Source organism: Phyllobates terribilis, unplaced genomic scaffold, assembly GCF_046119375.1.
Source record: "Phyllobates terribilis strain yellow unplaced genomic scaffold, ASM4611937v1 Scaffold_144__1_contigs__length_4642544, whole genome shotgun sequence".
Taxonomy (NCBI): domain Eukaryota; kingdom Metazoa; phylum Chordata; class Amphibia; order Anura; family Dendrobatidae; genus Phyllobates; species Phyllobates terribilis.
In genome coordinates, this window is record NW_027362904.1 from 4,459,996 (window position 1) to 4,485,078 (window position 25,083).

The following is a 25,083-nucleotide window of genomic DNA, read 5'->3' on the forward strand; positions in this document are numbered from 1 at the left end:
GATGCCCAAACATTTGAACAGCCACGGCCAGAGGAAGTCAACGCTGGCAATTTGTCACAAGAGGTTGACGATGACGAGACACAATTGCCAGGAAGTGAGGAGGAGGATCGTGGTGCGCAAGTGGAAGAGGAGGAGGTGGTGGATGATCTAGTAACTGACCCAATGTGGCAGGAGGACATGCAGAGCGAGGCCAGCAGCAGACAGGGTGAGGGAGGCAGAGTACCCCAACAGGCAGAAAAAAGCAGTGTGGTGGCCGCACACAGAAGGCCGGCAACAGTTCCCCGTAACACCAACACGAGGGACGTTGCCAGTACAACCTGTAGGTCTTCCAGAGTCAGGAATTTTTTTAAAGACTCTGCTGATATCCCCAAAAAGGCCATTTGTACCACCTGCCATGCCAGCATCAGCAGGGGTGACAAAACTACCAGCCTGACCACCACCAGCATGATCAGGCACATGGCAGCAAAGCACCCGACTGTGGGGCGAACCCCAGGGTCCATGACCAGTGTCAGCTGGTGTCACCTGTTGTGTGTGCATGGCAATCCCCTGTCCATACTGCATGCAAAGATGCCCCCTCCTCTCAGTCTTTATGGCAGTCTCTCAAGAGTGTGCAAAGCAGTCATCAAAGCAAAAGGTGGCTACTTTGAAGAACCTAGAATATAAGACATATTTTCAGTTGTTTCACACTTTTTTGTTAAGTATATAATTCCACATGTGTTAATTCATAGTTTTGATGCCTTCAGTGTGAATGTACAATTTTCATAGTCATGAAAATACAGAAAAATCTTTAAATGAGAAGGTGTGTCCAAACTTTTGGTCTGTACTGTATGTACCATCTTGACAAATTTTGAGGAGTCCACCAAGATGGTGAGTGGCGATGACGCCATCATTAGCGTCAGCATTCCACTTGTCTGTCTTTTGCAATGCTCTCTGCAGAGAATTAAAGAGGAGGCATTGCAGCCAGAGTATGATGAAATGGATCAAGAAGCCGTAGCGGTCGATTACACACAGCCCAGCCTCATCTCATCCCAACGTGCATTGGGGGACAATGAGGGAGAGGAGGAGGAGGAAGAACAGGAGCTTGTATTATGCGCTGTAGACGGTAGTACCTGTACAACTGTCATACTGTCAGTTCAGCGTGGGTGACCTGAGGACAGGGGGGGGGGGGAGGAGGAGGAGGAGAGCATGGTCAGTCGTCATCTTGGTGAGGACACGGAAGTCTTGCCCGTTACCAGTCTGGCACGCATGGCTGACTTTATGTTACTCTGCCTTAACCGTGACCCTCGCGTTGTCAAAATGTTGGGTGACAGTCATTACTGGTTGGTGACACTTTTAGACCCCCGCTACAAGGAAAACTTTCACTCTCTTATTCCTGAGGTGGAGAGGTCTACGAATATGGGGCAGTACCAGAAGGCCCTTGCTGCAGAACTGTTAAAAAAAAATTCCCATCTGAACACGCTAGCGGCAGAGGTCACAGTTCGTTGACCAACCAAGGCGTACAAGCGAGAGAGAGGCAACTCCAATCCAGCAGAGGCAGGGGAACACTGTCAACATTCTGGGACAGTTTTCTGAGACCTGCCCAGCTTACAGGCCCTGAGGCGCGGGGTACTCTCACAAGCAGTGGAAAGTTTCAAAAGATGGTGAGGGAGTACCTTGTCGACCGTACCAGCGTCCTCCTTGATTCCTCTGTGCCTTTTAATTATTGGGTATCCAAGCTGGACACTTGGAATGAAATCGCTCTGTACGCCTTGGAGGTCCTGGCCTGCCCTGCCGCTAGCGTGTTATCGGTGCGTGTTTTTAGTGCTGCTGGGGTAATTATAACTGATAAGCGCACTCGCCTGTCAACTGACAATGCTGACAAGCTGACCCTTATCAAAATGAACAGTAGCTGGATTGGGCCAGACTTCTCATCACCACCAAATGACAGCAGAGTAACATAAAGTCAAATCCACTGTGTTATTTCGGAAGGTGTATTCACATGCACCGCTTCACACCCACACATGGGTATACGCTTCCTCATTTCGGCTGTTTTATGTTCTTCTCCTTATCCTCAGCCTCCACCACCACTATACCACCAGGGTGACCGTGGTCCGTGTTGCCATTATTGAAAGTTCCTCCGTCCTTATTTTTGTCAGCTTTTGCTTGGAAGGCATAAGCAAAGACTGGGAGACCCACTCCCCAATAATGGGAATAATATTTTTAAAATGCTGTACTGTATGGCTCTTGTAAGGGGCATTAAAAGCGTCTTGTTAAGCTATTGCGACCTCCACCACTTATCCGAGGAGCATTAAAACCGTCTTGTTAATCTACTGGGACTTCCACATCTCTTCCAAGGGGCATTCAAACCGTCTTGTTAAGCTACTGGGACCTCCACCACTTTTCTGAGGGGCATTAAAAGCGTCTTATTAAGCTACTGGTACGTCCACCACTTTTCCGAGGGGCATTAAAAACGTCTTGTTAAGCTAGTGGGACCTCCATGTCTCTTCCAAGGGGCATTCAAACTGTCTTGTTAAGCTACTGGGACCTCCACGTCTCTTCCAAGGGGCATTCAAACCGTCTTGGTAAGCTACTGCGACCTCCACCATTTTTTCGAGGGGCATTAAAAGCGTCTTATTAAGCTACTGGGACCTCCACCACTTTTCCGAGAAGCATTAAAACCGTCTTGTTAAGCTACTGGGACCTCCACGTCTCTTCCAAGGGGCATTCAAACCGTCTTCTTAAGCTATTGGGACCTCCACGTCTCTTCCAAGGGGCATTCAAACCGTCTTGTTAAGCTACTGGGACCTCCACGTCTCTTCTGAGAGGCATTAAAAGCGTATTGTTAAGCTACTGGGACCTCCACCACTTTTCCGAGGGGCATTAAAACCGTCTTGTTAAGCTACTGGGACCTCCACCACTTTTCCGAGGGGCATTAAAACCGTCTTTTTAAGCTACTGGTACCTCCACGTCTCTTCCAAGGGGCATTCAAACCATCTTGTTAAGCTACTGGGACCTGCACCACTTTTCCAAGGGGCATTCAAACAGTCTTGTAAAGCTACTACGACCTCCACCACTTTTCCAAGGGGCATTAAAACCGTCTTGTTAAGCTACTGGGACCTCCACTTTTCCGAGGGGCATTAAAAGCATCTTGTTAAGCTACTGGGACCTCCACCACTTTTCCGAGGAGCATTAAAAGCATCTTGTTAAGCTACTGGGACCTCCACCACTTTTCCGAGGGGCATTAACAGCATCTTGTTAAGCTACTGGGACCTCCACCACTTTTCCGAGGAGCATTAAAACCATCTTGTTAAGCTACTGTGACCTCCACGTCTCTACCAAGGGGCATTCAAACAGTCTTGTTAAGCTACGGCGACCTCCACCACTTTTTCGAGGGGCAGTAAAAGCGTCTTTTTAAGCTACTGGGACCTCAACCACTTTTCCGAGAAGCATTAAAACCGTCTTGTTAAGCTACTGGGACCTCCACTTCTCTTCCAAGGGGCATTCAAACCATCTTGTTAAGCTACTGGGACCTCCACGTCTCTTCTGAGAGGCATTAAAAGCATCTTGTTAAGCTACTGTGACCTCTACAACTTTTCCGAGGGGCATTAAAACTGTCTTGTTAAGCTACTGGAACCTCCACGTCTCTTCCAAGGTGCATTCAAACCGTCTTGTTAAGCTACTGGGACCTCCACGTCTCTTCCAAGGGGCATTCAAACCGTCTTATTAAGCTACTTGGACCTCCACGTCTCTTCCGAGGGGCATTAAAAGCGTCTTGTTAAGCTACTGTGACCTCCACCACTTTTCCGAGGGGCATTAAAACAGTCTTGTTAAGCTACTGGGACCTCCACGTCTCTTCCAAGGGGCATTCAAACCGTCTTGTTAAGCTACTGGGACCTCCACGTCTCTTCCAAGGGGCATTCAAACCGTCTTGTTAAGCTACTGCGACCTCCACCACTTTTCCAAGGGGCATTAAAACCGTCTTGTTAAGCTACTGGGACCTCCACCACTTTTCTGAGGAGCATTAAAACCGTCTTGTTAAGCTACTGAGACCTCCACGTCTCTTCTGAGGGGCATTAATAGCGTTTTGTTAAGCTACTGTGACCTTCACCACTTTTCCAAGGGGCATTTAAACCGGCCAGTTAAGCTACTGGGATCTCCACGTCTCTTCCAAGGGGCATTCAAACAGTCTTGTTAAGCTACTGGGACCTCCACTACGTTTCTGAGGTGCATTAAAACCATCTTGTTAAGCTACTGGGACCTCCACCACTTTTCTGAGGAGTATTAAAACCGTAATGTTAAGCTGCTGGAACCTCCACGTCTCTTCTGAGGGGCATTAATAGCGTCTTGTTAAGCTACTGTGACCTCCACGTCTCTTCCAAGGGGCATTCAAACCGTCTTGTTAAGCTGCTGGGACCTCCACGTCTCTTCTGAGGGGCATTAATAGCGTCTTGTTAAGCTACTGCGACCTCCACCACTTTTCCAAGGGGCATTAAAACCGTCTTGTTAAGCTACTGGGATCGCCACTTTTCTTCTGAGGGGCATTAAAAGCGTCTTCTTAAGCTACTGTGACCTCCACCACTTTTCCGAGGGGTATTAAAACCGTCTTGTTAAGCTACTGGGACCTCCACCACTTTTCCAAGGGGTATTAAAACCGTCTTGTTAAGCTACTGGGACCTCCACATCTCTTTTGAGGGGCATTAATAGCGTCTTGTTAAACCACTCTGAACTCCACAGCTCTTCCAAGGGGCATTGATATGTTGTTTTTAATTAACTCTAACCTCCACGACTCTTCGAACGGGCATTGCAGTTCCTCTTAATTTTTGGCAGCTTTTTCTTGGAAGGCATAAGCAAATACTATGGGAGACCCACTCCCCAATAATGGGAATAATGTTTGTAATATGCTGTACTGCATGGCTCTTGTAAGGGGCATTGCAAGTTCCTCCGTCCCAATTTTTGGCAGCTTTTGCTTGGAAGGCATAAGCAATGACTATGGGATACACACTCCCCAATAATGGGAATAATGTTTGTACTATGCTGTACTGTATGGCTCTTGGAAGGGGCATTAAAAGCCCCTCTTCCGAGGGGCATTCAAACCGTCTGGTTAAGCTACTGGGACCTCCACGTCTTTTCCGAAGGGCATTAAAACCATCTTGTTAAGCTACTGTGACCTCCATGTCTCTTCAAAGGGACATTAAAACAGTCTTCTTAAGCCACTCTGAACTCCACAGCTCTTCCTAGGGGCATTGAAATGTTGTTTTTAATTACCTCTAACCTCCACAACTCTTCCAACGGACATTGCATTTCCTCCTAATTTTAGTCAGCTTTTGCTTTTCAATGCAAAGGCGAATACTAAGGGAGACCCACTCCCCAATAGTGGGTAGAAGGTTTTTAGTACGCTGTTATCCACGTCTGTTTCAAGGGGCATTGCAGTTCCTCATAATTTTTGGAAAGCCTTCCATTCACTGTTTAGGCCAACATTGTACAGGAGACCCAGTTGCTATAAATGGAAAAAACTGTTTAGTTAAGGCCCTCTGACCTCCATGTCATTTCCAAGGTACATTGGAGTGCCTCGAAATTTTTGGTAGGCATTGCACTCACTGTATGCCCTATAACTGTGTAGCCAAACCGCTCCTTTTGTTACAGAAACATATCCTACAAGACATATGTGGTTGACTGGCCTGATATTGATGTGAATGGTCCCTGTTCCTCCTGCTCTCCTTTGCCACCACCTCATCCATCATTCATCACCTGAAGCTTTGTTTTAATGGAAGTCATAGAACTGGGATAGTAGCAGGAAAACATCCAGCAATCCTCGGAGGAGGTAGGATATGCGCCAAAACGCTGACCACCTCAGGCCTTGCCGCTACTACATACATGCGCTTGCATTCCAACAAAACAAAGCAGATGCTAACTTGTATCATCATCATGGTCCTCACCTTGGCACTCTCAACTCCCCTGATGGAGAAGCCAGGGCCCACCGGAGGAGTCTGGTTCTCTGGTGGGCTCGTCCAATGCTGCCCTAAAACAGGCCAGGCTAAGAAAAGTGTGTGGGGGGATGTTCCAAGGAGAAATAGGGGCGGCTGGGGACCGTTTATGGACACCCGGCTGCCCCCAGGCGGCTGGCGACCGAGTATGGACACCCGGCCGCCCCCAGGCGGTTGGGGACCGAGTGTGGACACCCCGCCGCCGGGCGGCTGGGGACTGAGTATGGATACCAGGCCGCCAACGCTGCCATGACATGGTGGCCAGATTCCGCCTCCACATGCCTAAAAGGCCCAATTTCAAGTGCAAGCAAGCAGTATGGTATTGCAGCCTGGGGGTGGGTGGGTGGTTGGCTGCATATTTGCGCTTGCATTGCAAGGAATGGGGGAGGTACAATTGAACCCTGCCCTGGGACAAGAACTTGCACGGGGATAGTTGCAAGTCTGCATCTTCTGATGCGGCAAGGATGACTTCTGATGGGCACCCTTTTAGGCAGTGACCGGGGAGTCAGAGATGCTTCCAGGGGTCTTCCCCATGCTGTCCCCATGTCTTTTCAGCACTGTATGCATGTGTCACACAGCACATGGCCAGATAAGGTTGTAAAATGTTAAAATGACATTTCCCGGTGAATGCATTTGTCACGGTTGAAGCAATACAAAAGTGCAAAAACACATTAAAAATGCTACTTGTGAACATAGCCCAAGGTGTGGAGGAGTATTTTTTTTTTTCTGTTATTTATTTTACCTTATACACAAGTCTTTACCCTGGAAAGGAACTTCCTTAACATATTTCACAGGAAAGCAGTTTCAGTTTAGTTTTTGAACGTTTTATTGTGAGCCCTTAAAAATGGCTTAATACCTCTGACCACGTTGTTGACAGAAGTGACCTGGGGGTCAGAAATGCTTCCTGGGGCGATCCCCATGCTGTCCCCATGTCATTTGAGAACTGCCACATTTTGGGCACTTGTTAGGCTTTTAAAAGACAGCCGGGGATGCCGCCGCGAAAATGCTCGGGTCTCCCATAGACTAACATTGGGCTCGTGGCTCAGGTCGAGCAACCGAGTATCATGGCGAGCTCGGCCCGAGCTTCGAGCACCCGAGCATTTTAGTGCTCGCTCTTCACTACTAAATACCCTTCATTATTTATTATTTTTGCACTTTGCGATTTACCCATTTACTTCCGGTTACTTGGGTATTTTGCTTGTCTTTGGTTTTTCTTTGTCTAGTGGCCTTGTGTGAACATGCATTTACATTTTGCATGCACATCAATTTATGTTTCAGTTCAGACTTCTAGGTTTTTTCTTTGTAGTTCAGTGTGCTTTAGTACATATTAGGGTGTGGCCACCCTTTGTCTGAGCTGAAATGTTTATTCTGCCTCAGGTCTATGCTTCTACTAGGGGGTCAGTCTCTCTTCCCTTATCCATATGTACGTCACTTGACAAATGGTAAGGTTTTAATATTAGAGTTAGGATTGTCCCATAAGGGTTGCTATGACGTGGCGGGATAGCTTTTACATTATTTTGATCAAAATTATGTTAACTAAATACCCTTCATTATTTATTATTTTTGCACTGTGCAATTTACCCATTTACTTCCAGTTACTTGGGTATTTTGCTTGTCTTTGGTTTTTCTTTGTCTAGTGGCCTTGTGTGAACATGCATTTACATTTTGCATGCACATCAATTTATGTTTCAGTTCAGACTTCTAGATTTTTTCTTTATATGCTATATATGCTGTATGTGCGGGAAGGGAGCTTGTCTGTACACTGCTTGCTATGTGTGGGGGAGGGAAGCTGTCGGACAAAGAGGGGTCCTGCAAACATCCAACTAATGGCCCCCCATATATATTACAGGAAGGTAGGTCAAACCCAAGGATTTTTGCTGGAGCAGCCGACCATGTGCTGTGTATGGGGCCATCTCCCCCACACATATAACCACATTCATGTATATGGGGGAGTCGGGATGTGTTGTGTGGACAAGCGTCCGGTGTAAAGCTAACTAGTGTATGGGCATCTGAGACTAAGGCAAGTTATCATCCAGAAAGTCATTCTCCAGCCTGCTGCAAAAATGCCGGATAGAGAAAGGCTTTTATCACCTAAGCCAGATCTCACTGGAGGGGAAGCAAGAAGAAAAAAGGAGAAATGTAAAATAAGACACAAGTCCAGACAGTTGTCATCCAAAACTTTATCTGGTATCGACCAAGAAAATTACAATCAGTAAAAGTATAAACCACATTTAGGAAAAACACAGATGAGCTGCGGGACCATCGCTTCTTCTTCTGGGACTTTTTGGCGGACAGGTTGCTCTGCTGTCGGAGGCCTTTCTTGTTCTTGGACTTCTCCTTCATGTGGATTCTGAAGACTAGGAGGCTCCTGAGGGTCCATCTCTCCTGCCGGCAGCTCAGAATGACTTGGAGATATGTTTCCTTCAGTCCAGGAAAGCAAGAGAGGAAAAAGATGAATGTGATGTAATAACAAGACAAAGCTAAAAAAAAACATGTATAAAAAATCATGTAACTGCAAACTGCACAAAAATGACCCCAATAACGTAAGTGCTGTAGTATTAAAGAACCTGCAAAACGAGTGGTGTGAAAAGACCTGGGACTTGTCAGGAATATGTAATGTTTTGTCTAAAATGACAAAAAAAAAGAAAAGATTCAAGGGATCAGCAGCATTTTATAACAGGTAAAAAATATACAAATTTGTGACAAGTGACCGGTATTAAGTATTGTGGATGATAACCAGACGTTTATTTCAAATGAAGAGTTTAATGAACGTCTTGTATTTGGCCAATTGGAACCTTCCCGGAAATGTCTGCGCCGGTGATAAAATCTACTTACTAATAGAGCTCCCGACTGGACACAAAGAACTGCAGCTCATGGAGGAATGAAGCTTCTTTCCTTCTCAGCCAAGAACTTCTTATACCAGTCCCGTACGGCCTCTATCATGTGCTGATATCTAGCAGAAAGAGAAAAAATCAATTATAAACTAAATAAAATTTTTTAAAGAAAAAAAAACCTCCTGCGAACATGAAGCATTTGTAGCAAAGCACAGCCATTATTTACAGAGCACAATTGTTTTACTTTATTCTATATTAGTGGCCGCTCTGTGCAAAAACTTGTGGGAAATTACTGCAGCACTAATATTGTCCACCCAGAGAGCACCCAAGTATTCCCCAATTTCTGACTCCACCGCCCCATTGCCCCCACAAGCACAATGCTGCACCGCTGTCACCTGCCTGGTACAGGCTCCTTTATAGGGTCCTTTCAGCTGTTGTTCACCAAGATGTGAAGTAATCCGAGTACAGGGTTTCCTATGTCTGAGTGCAGGGGTGGAGAGCAGAGAGGATCAGACAGGGACAGGCCCATACACAGACTGCTGGTATATAGAGGACAAATCTGGCTGAACAGCAGCTACAAGAAGCTTCTGGATGGGGGCAGTGGGGGTGAGACAGCACTTCAGCAACGTGTTTGGGAGAGAAGGAAGAAAATAAGCAAATGAAGAATATTTATAAAGTTCACAAGTCTGCAATGTGAGGAGGATAATTACATGAAGAAAACCCTCAAGGTGCAGCGTCCGCAACCGGAAAACCGCCCCAAGGTCCACCTGTGTCATCAGCGCCCCCCTGCTAGACCCCTAATCAGTTGTACTGCAGACTCTGATGATTGATAGTGACACTAGGTCAGCTCTTTCCCAATGGCGGCACTAGCTGACCATCCTGTGGATAGGACAGGTGCCGGATCATTCAGTCCTTTCCCTCTTCCCCAACGTGAAGCAAGCATCCCTCTGACCAGACAAACATCCCCCTGACCAGACAAACATCCCCCTGACCAGGCAAACATCCCCCTGACCAGACAAACATCCCCCTGACCAGGCAAACATCCCCCTGACCAGGCAAACATCCCCATGACCAGACAAACATCCCCATGAGCAGGCAAACATCCCTCTGACCAGGCAAACATACAACCCCTTTTTTTCTTTCCCATTTTACTTGCTTTATTAATTTCACCTCCAACATTACTGACAACTCCAAGTTCAATAGTTTGATAGTCTCATCTCCTGCCTTTGTATGTGGAGGAGGCAATAAACAGCCGTATACATCCTAAACCTGTCACAAGGACTTTCTCTGCAACTCCCTACTCTCCGCTGTCCCCCTGTAACAATCCACCTTTTTCTCTTTCTCGCTCATACATTTCAGACACTTTATTAACATGTTAATCATATTTCCAAACTTACTGCATTCCACTTCATCTGATCATACATCACCGTTTAAAAGAATCACAATCACTTACTTGTCTGCTGCGGTAATTCTTGGATTGTTTTCTTGCTGTTGCTTGGTCTTATTTTGCTGTTTGCTGTCCTTAAACCACCATCTGCCGCACAGTGTCCACATCTTGTTCCACCGGGTCGCTCTTTTGATCCCTGCAACAACAGACACTATGCGAGTATGACTTCACATGTGACATTTCCAAGTCCCTTGACTATTGTGGTGCCAATGGAGTACCCCTTTTCTCGTTATCATGCCACCGAAGCACACCATTTCCCGCTAGCATGCCACAGTAGCACACCTTTTCCCGTTAGTATGCCACCGGGCACACCTATTCCCGTTAGCATGCCATCGGAGCACACCTATTCCCGTTAGCATGCCACCGGAGCACACCTTTACCATTAGCATGTGACCGCAGCACACCTTTACCGTTAGAATGCCACTGGAGCACACCTTTACCATTAGCATGCCACCGGAGCACAACTTTTCCCGTTGGCTTGCCACCGGAGCACGCCACTTTCCCGTTGGCTTGCCACCGGAGCACGCCACTTTCCCGTTGGCTTGCCACCGGAGCACGCCACTTTCCCGTTGGCTTGCCACCGGAGCACGCCACTTTCCCGTTGGCTTGCCACCGGAGCACGCCACTTTCCCGTTGGCTTGCCACCGAAGCACGCCACTTTCCCGTTGGCTTGCCACCGGAGCACGCCACTTTCCCATTGGCTTGCCACCGGAGCACGCCACTTTCCCGCTGGCTTGCCACCGAAGCACGCCACAGTCCCGTTGGCTTGTCACCGGAGCACGCCACTGTCCCGTTGGCTTGCCACCGGAGCACGCCACTTTCCCGTTGGCTTGCCACCGGAGCACGCCACTTTCCCGTTGGCTTGCCACCGGAGCACGCCACTTTCCCGTTGGCTTGCCACCGGAGCACGCCACTTTCCCGTTGCTTGCCACCGGAGCACGCCACTTTCCCGTTGGCTTGCCACCGGAGCACGCCACTTTCCCGTTGGCTTGCCACCGGAGCACGCCACTTTCCTGTTGGCTTGCCACCGGAGCACGCCACTGTCCCGTTGGCTTGCCACCGGAGCACGCCACTGTCCCGTTGGCTTGCCACCGGAGCACGCCACTGTCCCGTTGGCTTGCCACCGGAGCATGCCACTGTCCCGTTGGCTTGCCACCGGAGCACGCCACTGTCCCGTTGGCTTGCCACCGGAGCACGCCACTGTCCCGTTGGCTTGCCAGCGGAGCACGCCACTGTCCCGTTGGCTTGCCACCGGAGCACGCCACTTTCCCGTTGGCTTGCCACCGGAGCATGCCACTTTCCCCTTGGCTTGCCACCGGAGCACGCCACTTTCCCGTTGGCTTGCCACCGGAGCACGCCACTTTCCCGTTGGCTTGCCACCGGAGCACGCCACTTTCCCGTTGGCTTGCCACCGGAGCACGCCACAGTCCCGTTGGCTTGCCACCGGAGCACGCCACAGTCCCGTTGGCTTGCCACCGGAGCACGCTACTTTCCCGTTGGCTTGCCACCGGAGCACGCCACTTTCCCGTTGGCTTGCCACCGGAGCACGCCACTGTCCCGTTGGCTTGCCACCGGAGCACGCCACTGTCCCGTTGGCTTGCCACCGGAGCACGCCACTGTCCCGTTGGCTTGCCACCGGAGCACGCCACTGTCCCGTTGGCTTGCCACCGGAGCACGCCACTGTCCCGTTGGATTGCCAGCGGAGCACGCCACTTTCCTGTTGGCTTGCCACCGGAGTACGCCACTTTCCCGTTGGCTTGCCACCGGAGCACGCCACAGTCCCGTTGGCTTGCCACCGGAGCACGCCAATTTCCCGTTGGCTTGCCACCGGAGCATGCCACTTTCCCGTTGGCTTGCCACCGGAGCACGCCACTGTCCCGTTGACTTGCCACCGGAGCACGCCACTGTCCCGTTGGTTTGCCACCGGAGCACGCCACAGTCCCGTTGGCTTGCCACCGGAGCACGCCACAGTCCCGTTGGCTTGCCACCGGAGCACGCCACTTTCCCATTGGCTTGCCACCGGAGCACGCCACTTTCCCGTTGGCTTGCCACCGGAGCACGCCACTTTCCCGTTGGCTTGCCACCGGAGCACGCCATTTTCCCGTTGGCTTGCCACCGGAGCACGCCACTTTCCCGTTGGCTTGCCACCAGAGCACGCCACTTTCCCGTTGGCTTGCCACCGGAGCACGCCACAGTCCCGTTGGCTTGCCACCGGAGCACGCCACAGTCCCGTTGGCTTGCCACCGGAGCACGCCACTTTCCCGTTGGCTTGCCACCGGAGCACGCCACTTTCCCGTTGGCTTGCCACCGGAGCACGCCACTTTCCCGTTGGCTTGCCACCGGAGCACGCCACTTTCCCGTTGGCTTGCCACCAGAGCACGCCACTGTCCCGTTGGCTTGCCACCGGAGCACGCCACTGTCCCGTTGGCTTGCCACCGGAGCACGCCACTGTCCCGTTGGCTTGCCACCGGAGCACGCCACTTTCCCGTTGGCTTGCCACCGGAGCACGCCACTTTCCCGTTGGCTTGCCACCGGAGCACGCCACTTTCCCGTTGGCTTGCCACCGGAGCACGCCACTTTCCCGTTGGCTTGCCACCGGAGCACGCCACTTTACCGTTGGCTTGCCACCGGAGCACGCCACTTTCCCGTTGGCTTGCCACCGGAGCACGCCACTTTCCCGCTGGCTTGCCACCGGAGCACGCCACTTTCCCGTTGGCTTGCCACCGGAGCACGCCACTTTCCCGTTGCCTTGCCACTGGAGCACGCCACTTTCCCGTTGGCTTGCGACCGGAGCACGCCACTGTCCCGTTGGCTTGCCACCGGAGCACGCCACAGTCCCGTTGGCTTGCCACCGGAGCACGCCACAGTCCCGTTGGCTTGCCACCGGAGCACGCCACTTTCCCGTTGGCTTGCCACCGGAGCACGCCACTTTCCCGTTGGCTTGCCACCGGAGCACGCCACTTTCCCGTTGGCTTGCCACCGGAGCACGCCACTTTCCCGTTGGCTTGCCACCGGAGCACGCCACTTTCCCGTTGGCTTGCCACCGGAGCACGCCACTTTCCCGTTGGCTTGCCACCGGAGCACGCCACTTTCCCGTTGGCTTGCCACCGGAGCACGCCACTTTCCCGTTGGCTTGCCACCGGAGCACGCCACTTTCCCGCTGGCTTGCCACCGGAGCACGCCACAGTCCCGTTGGCTTGCCACCGGAGCACGCTACAGTCCCGTTGGCTTGCCACCGGAGCACGCCACAGTCCCGTTGGCTTGCCACCGGAGCACGCCACAGTCCCGTTGGCTTGCCACCGGAGCACGCCACTTTCCCGTTGGCTTGCCACCGGAGCACGCCACTTTCCCATTGGCTTGCCACCGGAGCACGCCACTGTCCCGTTGGCTTGCCACCGGAGTACGCCACTGTCCCGTTGGCTTGCCACCGGAGCACGCCACTGTCCCGTTGGCTTGCCACCGGAGCATGCCACTTTCCCGTTGGCTTGCCACCGGAGCACGCCACTTTCCCGTTGGCTTGCCACCGGAGCACGCCACTTTCCCGTTGGCTTGCCACCGGAGCACGCCACTGTCCCGTTGGCTTGCCACCGGAGCACGCTACTGTCCCGTTGGCTTGCCACCGGAGCACGCCACTGTCCCGTTGGCTTGCCACCGGAGCACGCCACAGTCCCGTTGGCTTGCCACCGGAGCACGCCACTTTCCCGTTGGCTTGCCACCGGAGCACGCCACTTTCCCGTTGGCTTGCCACCGGAGCAAGCCACAGTCCCGTTGGCTTGCCACCGGAGCACGCCACAGTCCCGTTGGCTTGCCACCGGAGCACGCCACAGTCCCGTTGGCTTGCCACCGGAGCACGCCACAGTCCCGTTGGCTTGCCACCGGAGCACGCCACTTTCCCGTTGGCTTGCCACCGGAGCACGCCACTTTCCCGTTGGCTTGCCACCGGAGCACGCCACTTTCCCGTTGGCTTGCCACCGGAGCACGCCATTTTCCCGTTGGCTTGCCACCGGAGCACGCCACTTTCCCGTTGGCTTGCCACCAGAGCACGCCACTTTCCCGTTGGCTTGCCACCGGAGCACGCCACAGTCCCGTTGGCTTGCCACCGGAGCACGCCACAGTCCCGTTGGCTTGCCACCGGAGCACGCCACTTTCCCGTTGGCTTGCCACCGGAGCACGCCACTTTCCCGTTGGCTTGCCACCGGAGCACGCCACTTTCCCGTTGGCTTGCCACCGGAGCACGCCACTTTCCCGTTGGCTTGCCACCAGAGCACGCCACTGTCCCGTTGGCTTGCCACCGGAGCACGCCACTGTCCCGTTGGCTTGCCACCGGAGCACGCCACTGTCCCGTTGGCTTGCCACCGGAGCACGCCACTTTCCCGTTGGCTTGCCACCGGAGCACGCCACTTTCCCGTTGGCTTGCCACCGGAGCACGCCACTTTCCCGTTGGCTTGCCACCGGAGCACGCCACTGTCCCGTTGGCTTGCCACCGGAGCACGCCACTGTCCCGTTGGCTTGCCACCGGAGCACGACACAGTCCTGTTGGCTTGCCACCAGAGCACGCCACTTTCCCGTTGGCTTGCCACCGGAGCACGCCACTTTCCCGTTGGCTTGTCACCGGAGCACGCCACAGTCCCGTTGGCTTGCCACCGGAGCACGCCACAGTCCCGTTGGCTTGCCACCGGAGCACGCCACTGTCCCGTTGGCTTGCCACCGGAGCACGCCACAGTCCCGTTGGCTTGCCACCGGAGCACGCCACTTTCCCGTTGGCTTGCCACCGGAGCACGCCACAGTCCCGTTGGCTTGCCACCGGATCACGCCACTGTCCCGTTGGCTTGCCACCGGAGCACGCCACTGTCCCGTTGGCTTGCCACCGGAGCACGCCACTGTCCCGTTGGCTTGCCACCGGAGCACGCCACTGTCCCGTTGGCTTGCCAGCGGAGCACGCCACTGTACCGTTGGCTTGCCACCGGAGCACGCCACTTTCCCGTTGGCTTGCCACCGGAGCACGCCACTTTCCCCTTGGCTTGCCACCGGAGCACGCCACTTTCCCGTTGGCTTGCCACCGGAGCACGCCACTTTCCCGTTGGCTTGCCACCGGAGCACGCCACTTTCCCGTTGGCTTGCCACTGGAGCACGCCACAGTCCCGTTGGCTTGCCACCGGAGCACGCCACAGTCCCGTTGGCTTGCCACCGGAGCACGCCACTTTCCCGTTGGCTTGCCACCGGAGCACGCCACTTTCCCGTTGGCTTGCCACCGGAGCACGCCACTGTCCCGTTGGCTTGCCACCGGAGCACGCCACTGTCCCGTTGGCTTGCCACCGGAGCACGCCACTGTCCCGTTGGCTTGCCACCGGAGCACGCCACTGTCCCGTTGGCTTGCCACCGGAGCACGCCACTTTCCCGTTGGCTTGCCACCGGAGCACGCCACTTTCCCGTTGGCTTGCCACCGGAGCACGCCACTTTCCCGTTGGCTTGCCACCGGAGCACGCCACTTTCCCGTTGGCTTGCCACCGGAGCACGCCACTTTCCCGTTGGCTTGCCACCGGAGCACGCCACTTTCCCGTTGGCTTGCCACCGGAGCACGCCACTTTCCCGTTGGCTTGCCACCGGAGCACGCCACTGTCCCGTTGGCTTGCCACCGGAGCACGCCACTGTCCCGTTGGCTTGCCACCGGAGCACGCCACAGTCCCGTTGGCTTGCCACCGGAGCACGCCACAGTCCCGTTGGCTTGCCACCGGAGCACGCCACAGTCCCGTTGGCTTGCCACCGGAGCACGCCACTTTCCCGTTGGCTTGCCACCGGAGCACGCCACTTTCCCATTGGCTTGCCACCGGAGCACGCCACTTTCCCGTTGGCTTGCCACTGGAGCACGCCACTGTCCCGTTGGCTTGCCACCGGAGCACGCCACTGTCCCGTTGGCTTGCCACCGGAGCACGCCACAGTCCCGTTGGCTTGCCACCGGAGCACGCCACAGTCCCGTTGGCTTGCCACCGGAGCACGCCACTTTCCCGTTGGCTTGCCACCGGAGCACGCCACTTTCCCGTTGGCTTGCCACCAGAGCACGCCACTTTCCCGTTGGCTTGCCACCGGAGCACGCCACTTTCCCGTTGGCTTGCCACCGGAGCACGCCACTTTCCCGCTGGCTTGCCACCGGAGCACGCCACTTTCCCGCTGGCTTGCCACCGGAGCACGCCACAGTCCCGTTGGCTTGCCACCGGAGCACGCCACAGTCCCGTTGGCTTGCCACCGGAGCACGCCACTTTCCCGTTGGCTTGCCACCGGAGCACGCCACTTTCCCGTTGGCTTGCCACCGGAGCACGCCACTTTCCCGTTGGCTTGCCACCGGAGCACACCACTTTCCCGTTGGCTTGCCACCGGAGCACGCCACTTTCCCGTTGGCTTGCCACCGGAGCACGCCACAGTCCCGTTGGCTTGCCACCGGAGCACGCCACTGTCCCGTTCGCTTGCCACCGGAGCACGCCACTGTCCCGTTGGCTTGCCACCGGAGCACGCCACTGTCCCGTTGGCTTGCCACCGGAGCACGCCACTGTCCCGTTGGCTTGCCACCGGAGCTCGCCACTGTCCCGTTGGCTTGCCACCGGAGCACGCCACTGTCCCGTTGGCTTGCCACCGGAGCACGCCACTGTCCCGTTGGCTTGCCACCGGAGCACGCCACAGTCCCTTTGGCTTGCCACCGGAGCACGCCACTGTCCCTTTGGCTTGCCACCGGAGCACGCCACAGTCCCGTTGGCTTGCCACCGGAGCACGCCACTTTCCCGTTGGCTTGCCACCGGAGCACGCCACTTTCCCGTTGGCTTGCCACCGGAGCACGCCACTTTCCCGTTGGCTTGCCACCGGAGCACGCCACTTTCCCGTTGGCTTGCCACCGGAGCACGCCACTGTCCCGTTGGCTTGCCACCGGAGCACGCTACTGTCCCGTTGGCTTGCCACCGGAGCACGCCACTGTCCCGTTGGCTTGCCACCGGAGCACGCCACAGTCCCGTTGGCTTGCCACCGGAGCACGCCACTTTCCCGTTGGCGTGCCACCGGAGCACGCCACTTTCCCGTTGGCTTGCCACCGGAGCAAGCCACAGTCCCGTTGGCTTGCCACCGGAGCACGCCACAGTCCCGTTGGCTTGCCACCGGAGCACGCCACAGTCCCGTTGGCTTGCCACCGGAGCACGCCACAGTCCCGTTGGCTTGCCACCGGAGCACGCCACTTTCCCGTTGGCTTGCCACCGGAGCACGCCACTTTCCCGTTGGCTTGCCACCGGAGCACGCCACTTTCCCGTTGGCTTGCCACTGGAGCACGCCACTTTCCCGTTGGCTTGCGACCGGAGCACGCCACTGTCCCGTTGGCTTGCCACCGGAGCACGCCACAGTCCCGTTGGCTTGCCACCGGAGCACGCCACAGTCCCGTTGGCTTGCCACCGGAGCACGCCACTTTCCCGTTGGCTTGCCACCGGAGCACGCCACTTTCCCGTTGGCTTGCCACCGGAGCACGCCACTTTCCCGTTGGCTTGCCACCGGAGCACGCCACTTTCCCGTTGGCTTGCCACCGGAGCACGCCACTTTCCCGTTGGCTTGCCACCGGAGCACGCCACTTTCCCGTTGGCTTGCCACCGGAGCACGCCACTTTCCCGTTGGCTTGCCACCGGAGCACGCCACTTTCCCGTTGGCTTGCCACCGGAGCACGCCACTTTCCCGCTGGCTTGCCACCGGAGCACGCCACAGTCCCGTTGGCTTGCCACCGGAGCACGCTACAGTCCCGTTGGCTTGCCACCGGAGCACGCCACAGTCCCGTTGGCTTGCCACCGGAGCACGCCACAGTCCCGTTGGCTTGCCACCGGAGCACGCCACTTTCCCGTTGGCTTGCCACCGGAGCACGCCACTTTCCCATTGGCTTGCCACCGGAGCACGCCACTGTCCCGTTGGCTTGCCACCGGAGTACGCCACTGTCCCGTTGGCTTGCCACCGGAGCACGCCACTGTCCCGTTGGCTTGCCACCGGAGCATGCCACTTTCCCGTTGGCTTGCCACCGGAGCACGCCACTTTCCCGTTGGCTTGCCACCGGAGCACGCCACTTTCCCGTTGGCTTGCCACCGGAGCACGCCACTGTCCCGTTGGCTTGCCACCGGAGCACGCTACTGTCCCGTTGGCTTGCCACCGGAGCACGCCACTGTCCCGTTGGCTTGCCACCGGAGCACGCCACAGTCCCGTTGGCTTGCCACCGGAGCACGCCACTTTCCCGTTGGCTTGCCACCGGAGCACGCCACTTTCCCGTTGGCTTGCCACCGGAGCAAGCCACAGTCCCGTTGGCTTGCCACCGGAGCACGCCACAGTCCCGTTGGCTTGCCACCGGAGCACGCCACAGTCCCGTTGGCTTGCCACCGGAGCACGCCACAGTCCCGTTGGCTTGCCACCGGAGCACGCCACTTTCCCGTTGGCTTGCCACCGGAGCACGCCACTTTCCCGTTGGCTTGCCACCGGAGCACGCCACTTTCCCGTTGGCTTGCCACCGGAGCACGCCATTTTCCCGTTGGCTTGCCACCGGAGCACGCCACTTTCCCGTTGGCTTGCCACCAGAGCACGCCACTTTCCCGTTGGCTTGCCACCGGAGCACGCCACAGTCCCGTTGGCTTGCCACCGGAGCACGCCACAGTCCCGTTGGCTTGCCACCGGAGCACGCCACTTTCCCGTTGGCTTGCCACCGGAGCACGCCACTTTCCCGTTGGCTTGCCACCGGAGCACGCCACTTTCCCGTTGGCTTGCCACCGGAGCACGCCACTTTCCCGTTGGCTTGCCACCAGAGCACGCCACTGTCCCGTTGGCTTGCCACCGGAGCACGCCACTGTCCCGTTGGCTTGCCACCGGAGCACGCCACTGTCCCGTTGGCTTGCCACCGGAGCACGCCACTTTCCCGTTGGCTTGCCACCGGAGCACGCCACTTTCCCGTTGGCTTGCCACCGGAGCACGCCACTTTCCCGTTGGCTTGCCACCGGAGCACGCCACTGTCCCGTTGGCTTGCCACCGGAGCACGCCACTGTCCCGTTGGCTTGCCACCGGAGCACGACACAGTCCTGTTGGCTTGCCACCAGAGCACGCCACTTTCCCGTTGGCTTGCCACCGGAGCACGCCACTTTCCCGTTGGCTTGTCACCGGAGCACGCCACAGTCCCGTTGGCTTGCCACCGGAGCACGCCACAGTCCCGTTGGCTTGCCACCGGAGCACGCCACTGTCCCGTTGGCTTGCCACCGGAGCACGCCACAGTCCCGTTGGCTTGCCACCGGAGCACGCCACTTTCCCGTTGGCTTGCCACCGGAGCACGCCACAGTCCCGTTGGCTTGCCACCGGATCACGCCACTGTCCCGTTGGCTTGCCACCGGAGCACGCCACTGTCCCGTTGGCTTGCCACCGGAGCACGCCACTGTCCCGTTGGCTTGCCACCGGAGCACGCCACTGTCCCGTTGGCTTGCCAGCGGAGCACGCCACTGTACCGTTGGCTTGCCACCGGAGCACGCCACTTTCCCGTTGGCTTGCCACCGGAGCACGCCACTTTCCCCTTGGCTTGCCACCGGAGCACGCCACTTTCCCGTTGGCTTGCCACCGGAGCACGCCACTTTCCCGTTGGCTTGCCACCGGAGCACGCCACTTTCCCGTTGGCTTGCCACTGGAGCACGCCACAGTCCCGTTGGCTTGCCACCGGAGCACGCCACAGTCCCGTTGGCTTGCCACCGGAGCACGCCACTTTCCCGTTGGCTTGCCACCGGAGCACGCCACTTTCCCGTTGGCTTGCCACCGGAGCACACCACTGTCCCGTTGGCTTGCCACCGGAGCACGCCACTGTCCCGTTGGCTTGCCACCGGAGCACGCCACTGTCCCGTTGGCTTGCCACCGGAGCACGCCACTGTCCCGTTGGCTTGCCACCGGAGCACGCCACTTTCCCGTTGGCTTGCCACCGGAGCACGCCACTTTCCCGTTGGCTTGCCACCGGAGCACGCCACTTTCCCGTTGGCTTGCCACCGGAGCACGCCACTTTCCCGTTGGCTTGCCACCGGAGCACGCCACTTTCCCGTTGGCTTGCCACCGGAGCACGCCACTTTCCCGTTGGCTTGCCACCGGAGCACGCCACTTTCCCGTTGGCTTGCCACCGGAGCACGCCACTGTCCCGTTGGCTTGCCACCGGAGCACGCCACTGTCCCGTTGGCTTGCCACCGGAGCACGCCACAGTCCCGTTGGCTTGCCACCGGAGCACGCCACAGTCCCGTTGGCTTGCCACCGGAGCACGCCACAGTCCCGTTGGCTTGCCACCGGAGCACGCCACTTTCCCGTTGGCTTGCCACCGGAGCACGCCACTTTCCCATTGGCTTGCCACCGGAGCACGCCACTTTCCCGTTGGCTTGCCACTGGAGCACGCCACTGTCCCGTTGGCTTGCCACCGGAGCACGCCACTGTCCCGTTGGCTTGCCACCGGAGCACGCCACAGTCCCGTTGGCTTGCCACCGGAGCACGCCACAGTCCCGTTGGCTTGCCACCGGAGCACGCCACTTTCCCGTTGGCTTGCCACCGGAGCACGCCACTTTCCCGTTGGCTTGCCACCAGAGCACGCCACTTTCCCGTTGGCTTGCCACCGGAGCACGCCACTTTCCCGTTGGCTTGCCACCGGAGCACGCCACTTTCCCGCTGGCTTGCCACCGGAGCACGCCACTTTCCCGCTGGCTTGCCACCGGAGCACGCCACAGTCCCGTTGGCTTGCCACCGGAGCACGCCACAGTCCCGTTGGCTTGCCACCGGAGCACGCCACTTTCCCGTTGGCTTGCCACCGGAGCACGCCACTTTCCCGTTGGCTTGCCACCGGAGCACGCCACTTTCCCGTTGGCTTGCCACCGGAGCACACCACTTTCCCGTTGGCTTGCCACCGGAGCACGCCACTTTCCCGTTGGCTTGCCACCGGAGCACGCCACAGTCCCGTTGGCTTGCCACCGGAGCACGCCACTGTCCCGTTCGCTTGCCACCGGAGCACGCCACTGTCCCGTTGGCTTGCCACCGGAGCACGCCACTGTCCCGTTGGCTTGCCACCGGAGCACGCCACTGTCCCGTTGGCTTGCCACCGGAGCTCGCCACTGTCCCGTTGGCTTGCCACCGGAGCACGCCACTGTCCCGTTGGCTTGCCACCGGAGCACGCCACTGTCCCGTTGGCTTGCCACCGGAGCACGCCACAGTCCCTTTGGCTTGCCACCGGAGCACGCCACTGTCCCTTTGGCTTGCCACCGGAGCACGCCACAGTCCCGTTGGCTTGCCACCGGAGCACGCCACTTTCCCGTTGGCTTGCCACCGGAGCACGCCACTTTCCCGTTGGCTTGCCACCGGAGCACGCCACTTTCCCGTTGGCTTGCCACCGGAGCACGCCACTTTCCCGTTGGCTTGCCACCGGAGCACGCCACTGTCCCGTTGGCTTGCCACCGGAGCACGCTACTGTCCCGTTGGCTTGCCACCGGAGCACGCCACTGTCCCGTTGGCTTGCCACCGGAGCACGCCACAGTCCCGTTGGCTTGCCACCGGAGCACGCCACTTTCCCGTTGGCGTGCCACCGGAGCACGCCACTTTCCCGTTGGCTTGCCACCGGAGCAAGCCACAGTCCCGTTGGCTTGCCACCGGAGCACGCCACAGTCCCGTTGGCTTGCCACCGGAGCACGCCACAGTCCCGTTGGCTTGCCACCGGAGCACGCCACAGTCCCGTTGGCTTGCCACCGGAGCACGCCACTTTCCCGTTGGCTTGCCACCGGAGCACGCCACTTTCCCGTTGGCTTGCCACCGGAGCACGCCACTTTCCCGTTGGCTTGCCACCGGAGCACGCCACTTTCCCGTTGGCTTGCCACCGGAGCACGCCACTTTCCCGTTGGCTTGCCACCGGAGCACGCCACTTTCCCGTTGGCTTGCCACCGGAGCACGCCACTGTCCCGTTGGCTTGCCACCGGAGCACGCTACTGTCCCGTTGGCTTGCCACCGGAGCACGCCACTGTCCCGTTGGCTTGCCACCGGAGCACGCCACAGTCCCGTTGGCTTGCCACCGGAGCACGCCACTTTCCCGTTGGCTTGCCACCGGAGCACGCCACTTTCCCGTTGGCTTGCCACCGGAGCAAGCCACAGTCCCGTTGGCTTGCCACCGGAGCACGCCACAGTCCCGTTGGCTTGCCACCGGAGCACGCCACAGTCCCGTTGGCTTGCCACCGGAGCACGCCACAGTCCCGTTGGCTTGCCACCGGAGCACGCCACTTTCCCGTTGGCTTGCCACCGGAGCACGCCACTTTCCCGTTGGCTTGCCACCGGAGCACGCCACTTTCCCGTTGGCTTGCCACCGGAGCACGCCATTTTCCCGTTGGCTTGCCACCGGAGCACGCCACTTTCCCGTTGGCTTGCCACCAGAGCACGCCACTTTCCCGTTGGCTTGCCACCGGAGCACGCCACAGTCCCGTTGGCTTGCCACCGGAGCACGCCACAGTCCCGTTGGCTTGCCACCGGAGCACGCCACTTTCCCGTTGGCTTGCCACCGGAGCACGCCACTTTCCCGTTGGCTTGCCACCGGAGCACGCCACTTTCCCGTTGGCTTGCCACCGGAGCACGCCACTTTCCCGTTGGCTTGCCACCAGAGCACGCCACTGTCCCGTTGGCTTGCCACCGGAGCACGCCACTGTCCCGTTGGCTTGCCACCGGAGCACGCCACTGTCCCGTTGGCTTGCCACCGGAGCACGCCACTTTCCCGTTGGCTTGCCACCGGAGCACGCCACTTTCCCGTTGGCTTGCCACCGGAGCACGCCACTTTCCCGTTGGCTTGCCACCGGAGCACGCCACTGTCCCGTTGGCTTGCCACCGGAGCACGCCACTGTCCCGTTGGCTTGCCACCGGAGCACGACACAGTCCTGTTGGCTTGCCACCAGAGCACGCCACTTTCCCGTTGGCTTGCCACCGGAGCACGCCACTTTCCCGTTGGCTTGTCACCGGAGCACGCCACAGTCCCGTTGGCTTGCCACCGGAGCACGCCACAGTCCCGTTGGCTTGCCACCGGAGCACGCCACTGTCCCGTTGGCTTGCCACCGGAGCACGCCACAGTCCCGTTGGCTTGCCACCGGAGCACGCCACTTTCCCGTTGGCTTGCCACCGGAGCACGCCACAGTCCCGTTGGCTTGCCACCGGATCACGCCACTGTCCCGTTGGCTTGCCACCGGAGCACGCCACTGTCCCGTTGGCTTGCCACCGGAGCACGCCACTGTCCCGTTGGCTTGCCACCGGAGCACGCCACTGTCCCGTTGGCTTGCCAGCGGAGCACGCCACTGTACCGTTGGCTTGCCACCGGAGCACGCCACTTTCCCGTTGGCTTGCCACCGGAGCACGCCACTTTCCCCTTGGCTTGCCACCGGAGCACGCCACTTTCCCGTTGGCTTGCCACCGGAGCACGCCACTTTCCCGTTGGCTTGCCACCGGAGCACGCCACTTTCCCGTTGGCTTGCCACTGGAGCACGCCACAGTCCCGTTGGCTTGCCACCGGAGCACGCCACAGTCCCGTTGGCTTGCCACCGGAGCACGCCACTTTCCCGTTGGCTTGCCACCGGAGCACGCCACTTTCCCGTTGGCTTGCCACCGGAGCACGCCACTGTCCCGTTGGCTTGCCACCGGAGCACGCCACTGTCCCGTTGGCTTGCCACCGGAGCACGCCACTGTCCCGTTGGCTTGCCACCGGAGCACGCCACTGTCCCGTTGGCTTGCCACCGGAGCACGCCACTTTCCCGTTGGCTTGCCACCGGAGCACGCCACTTTCCCGTTGGCTTGCCACCGGAGCACGCCACTTTCCCGTTGGCTTGCCACCGGAGCACGCCACTTTCCCGTTGGCTTGCCACCGGAGCACGCCACTTTCCCGTTGGCTTGCCACCGGAGCACGCCACTTTCCCGTTGGCTTGCCACCGGAGCACGCCACTTTCCCGTTGGCTTGCCACCGGAGCACGCCACTGTCCCGTTGGCTTGCCACCGGAGCACGCCACTGTCCCGTTGGCTTGCCACCGGAGCACGCCACAGTCCCGTTGGCTTGCCACCGGAGCACGCCACAGTCCCGTTGGCTTGCCACCGGAGCACGCCACAGTCCCGTTGGCTTGCCACCGGAGCACGCCACTTTCCCGTTGGCTTGCCACCGGAGCACGCCACTTTCCCATTGGCTTGCCACCGGAGCACGCCACTTTCCCGTTGGCTTGCCACTGGAGCACGCCACTGTCCCGTTGGCTTGCCACCGGAGCACGCCACTGTCCCGTTGGCTTGCCACCGGAGCACGCCACAGTCCCGTTGGCTTGCCACCGGAGCACGCCACAGTCCCGTTGGCTTGCCACCGGAGCACGCCACTTTCCCGTTGGCTTGCCACCGGAGCACGCCACTTTCCCGTTGGCTTGCCACCAGAGCACGCCACTTTCCCGTTGGCTTGCCACCGGAGCACGCCACTTTCCCGTTGGCTTGCCACCGGAGCACGCCACTTTCCCGCTGGCTTGCCACCGGAGCACGCCACTTTCCCGCTGGCTTGCCACCGGAGCACGCCACAGTCCCGTTGGCTTGCCACCGGAGCACGCCACAGTCCCGTTGGCTTGCCACCGGAGCACGCCACTTTCCCGTTGGCTTGCCACCGGAGCACGCCACTTTCCCGTTGGCTTGCCACCGGAGCACGCCACTTTCCCGTTGGCTTGCCACCGGAGCACACCACTTTCCCGTTGGCTTGCCACCGGAGCACGCCACTTTCCCGTTGGCTTGCCACCGGAGCACGCCACAGTCCCGTTGGCTTGCCACCGGAGCACGCCACTGTCCC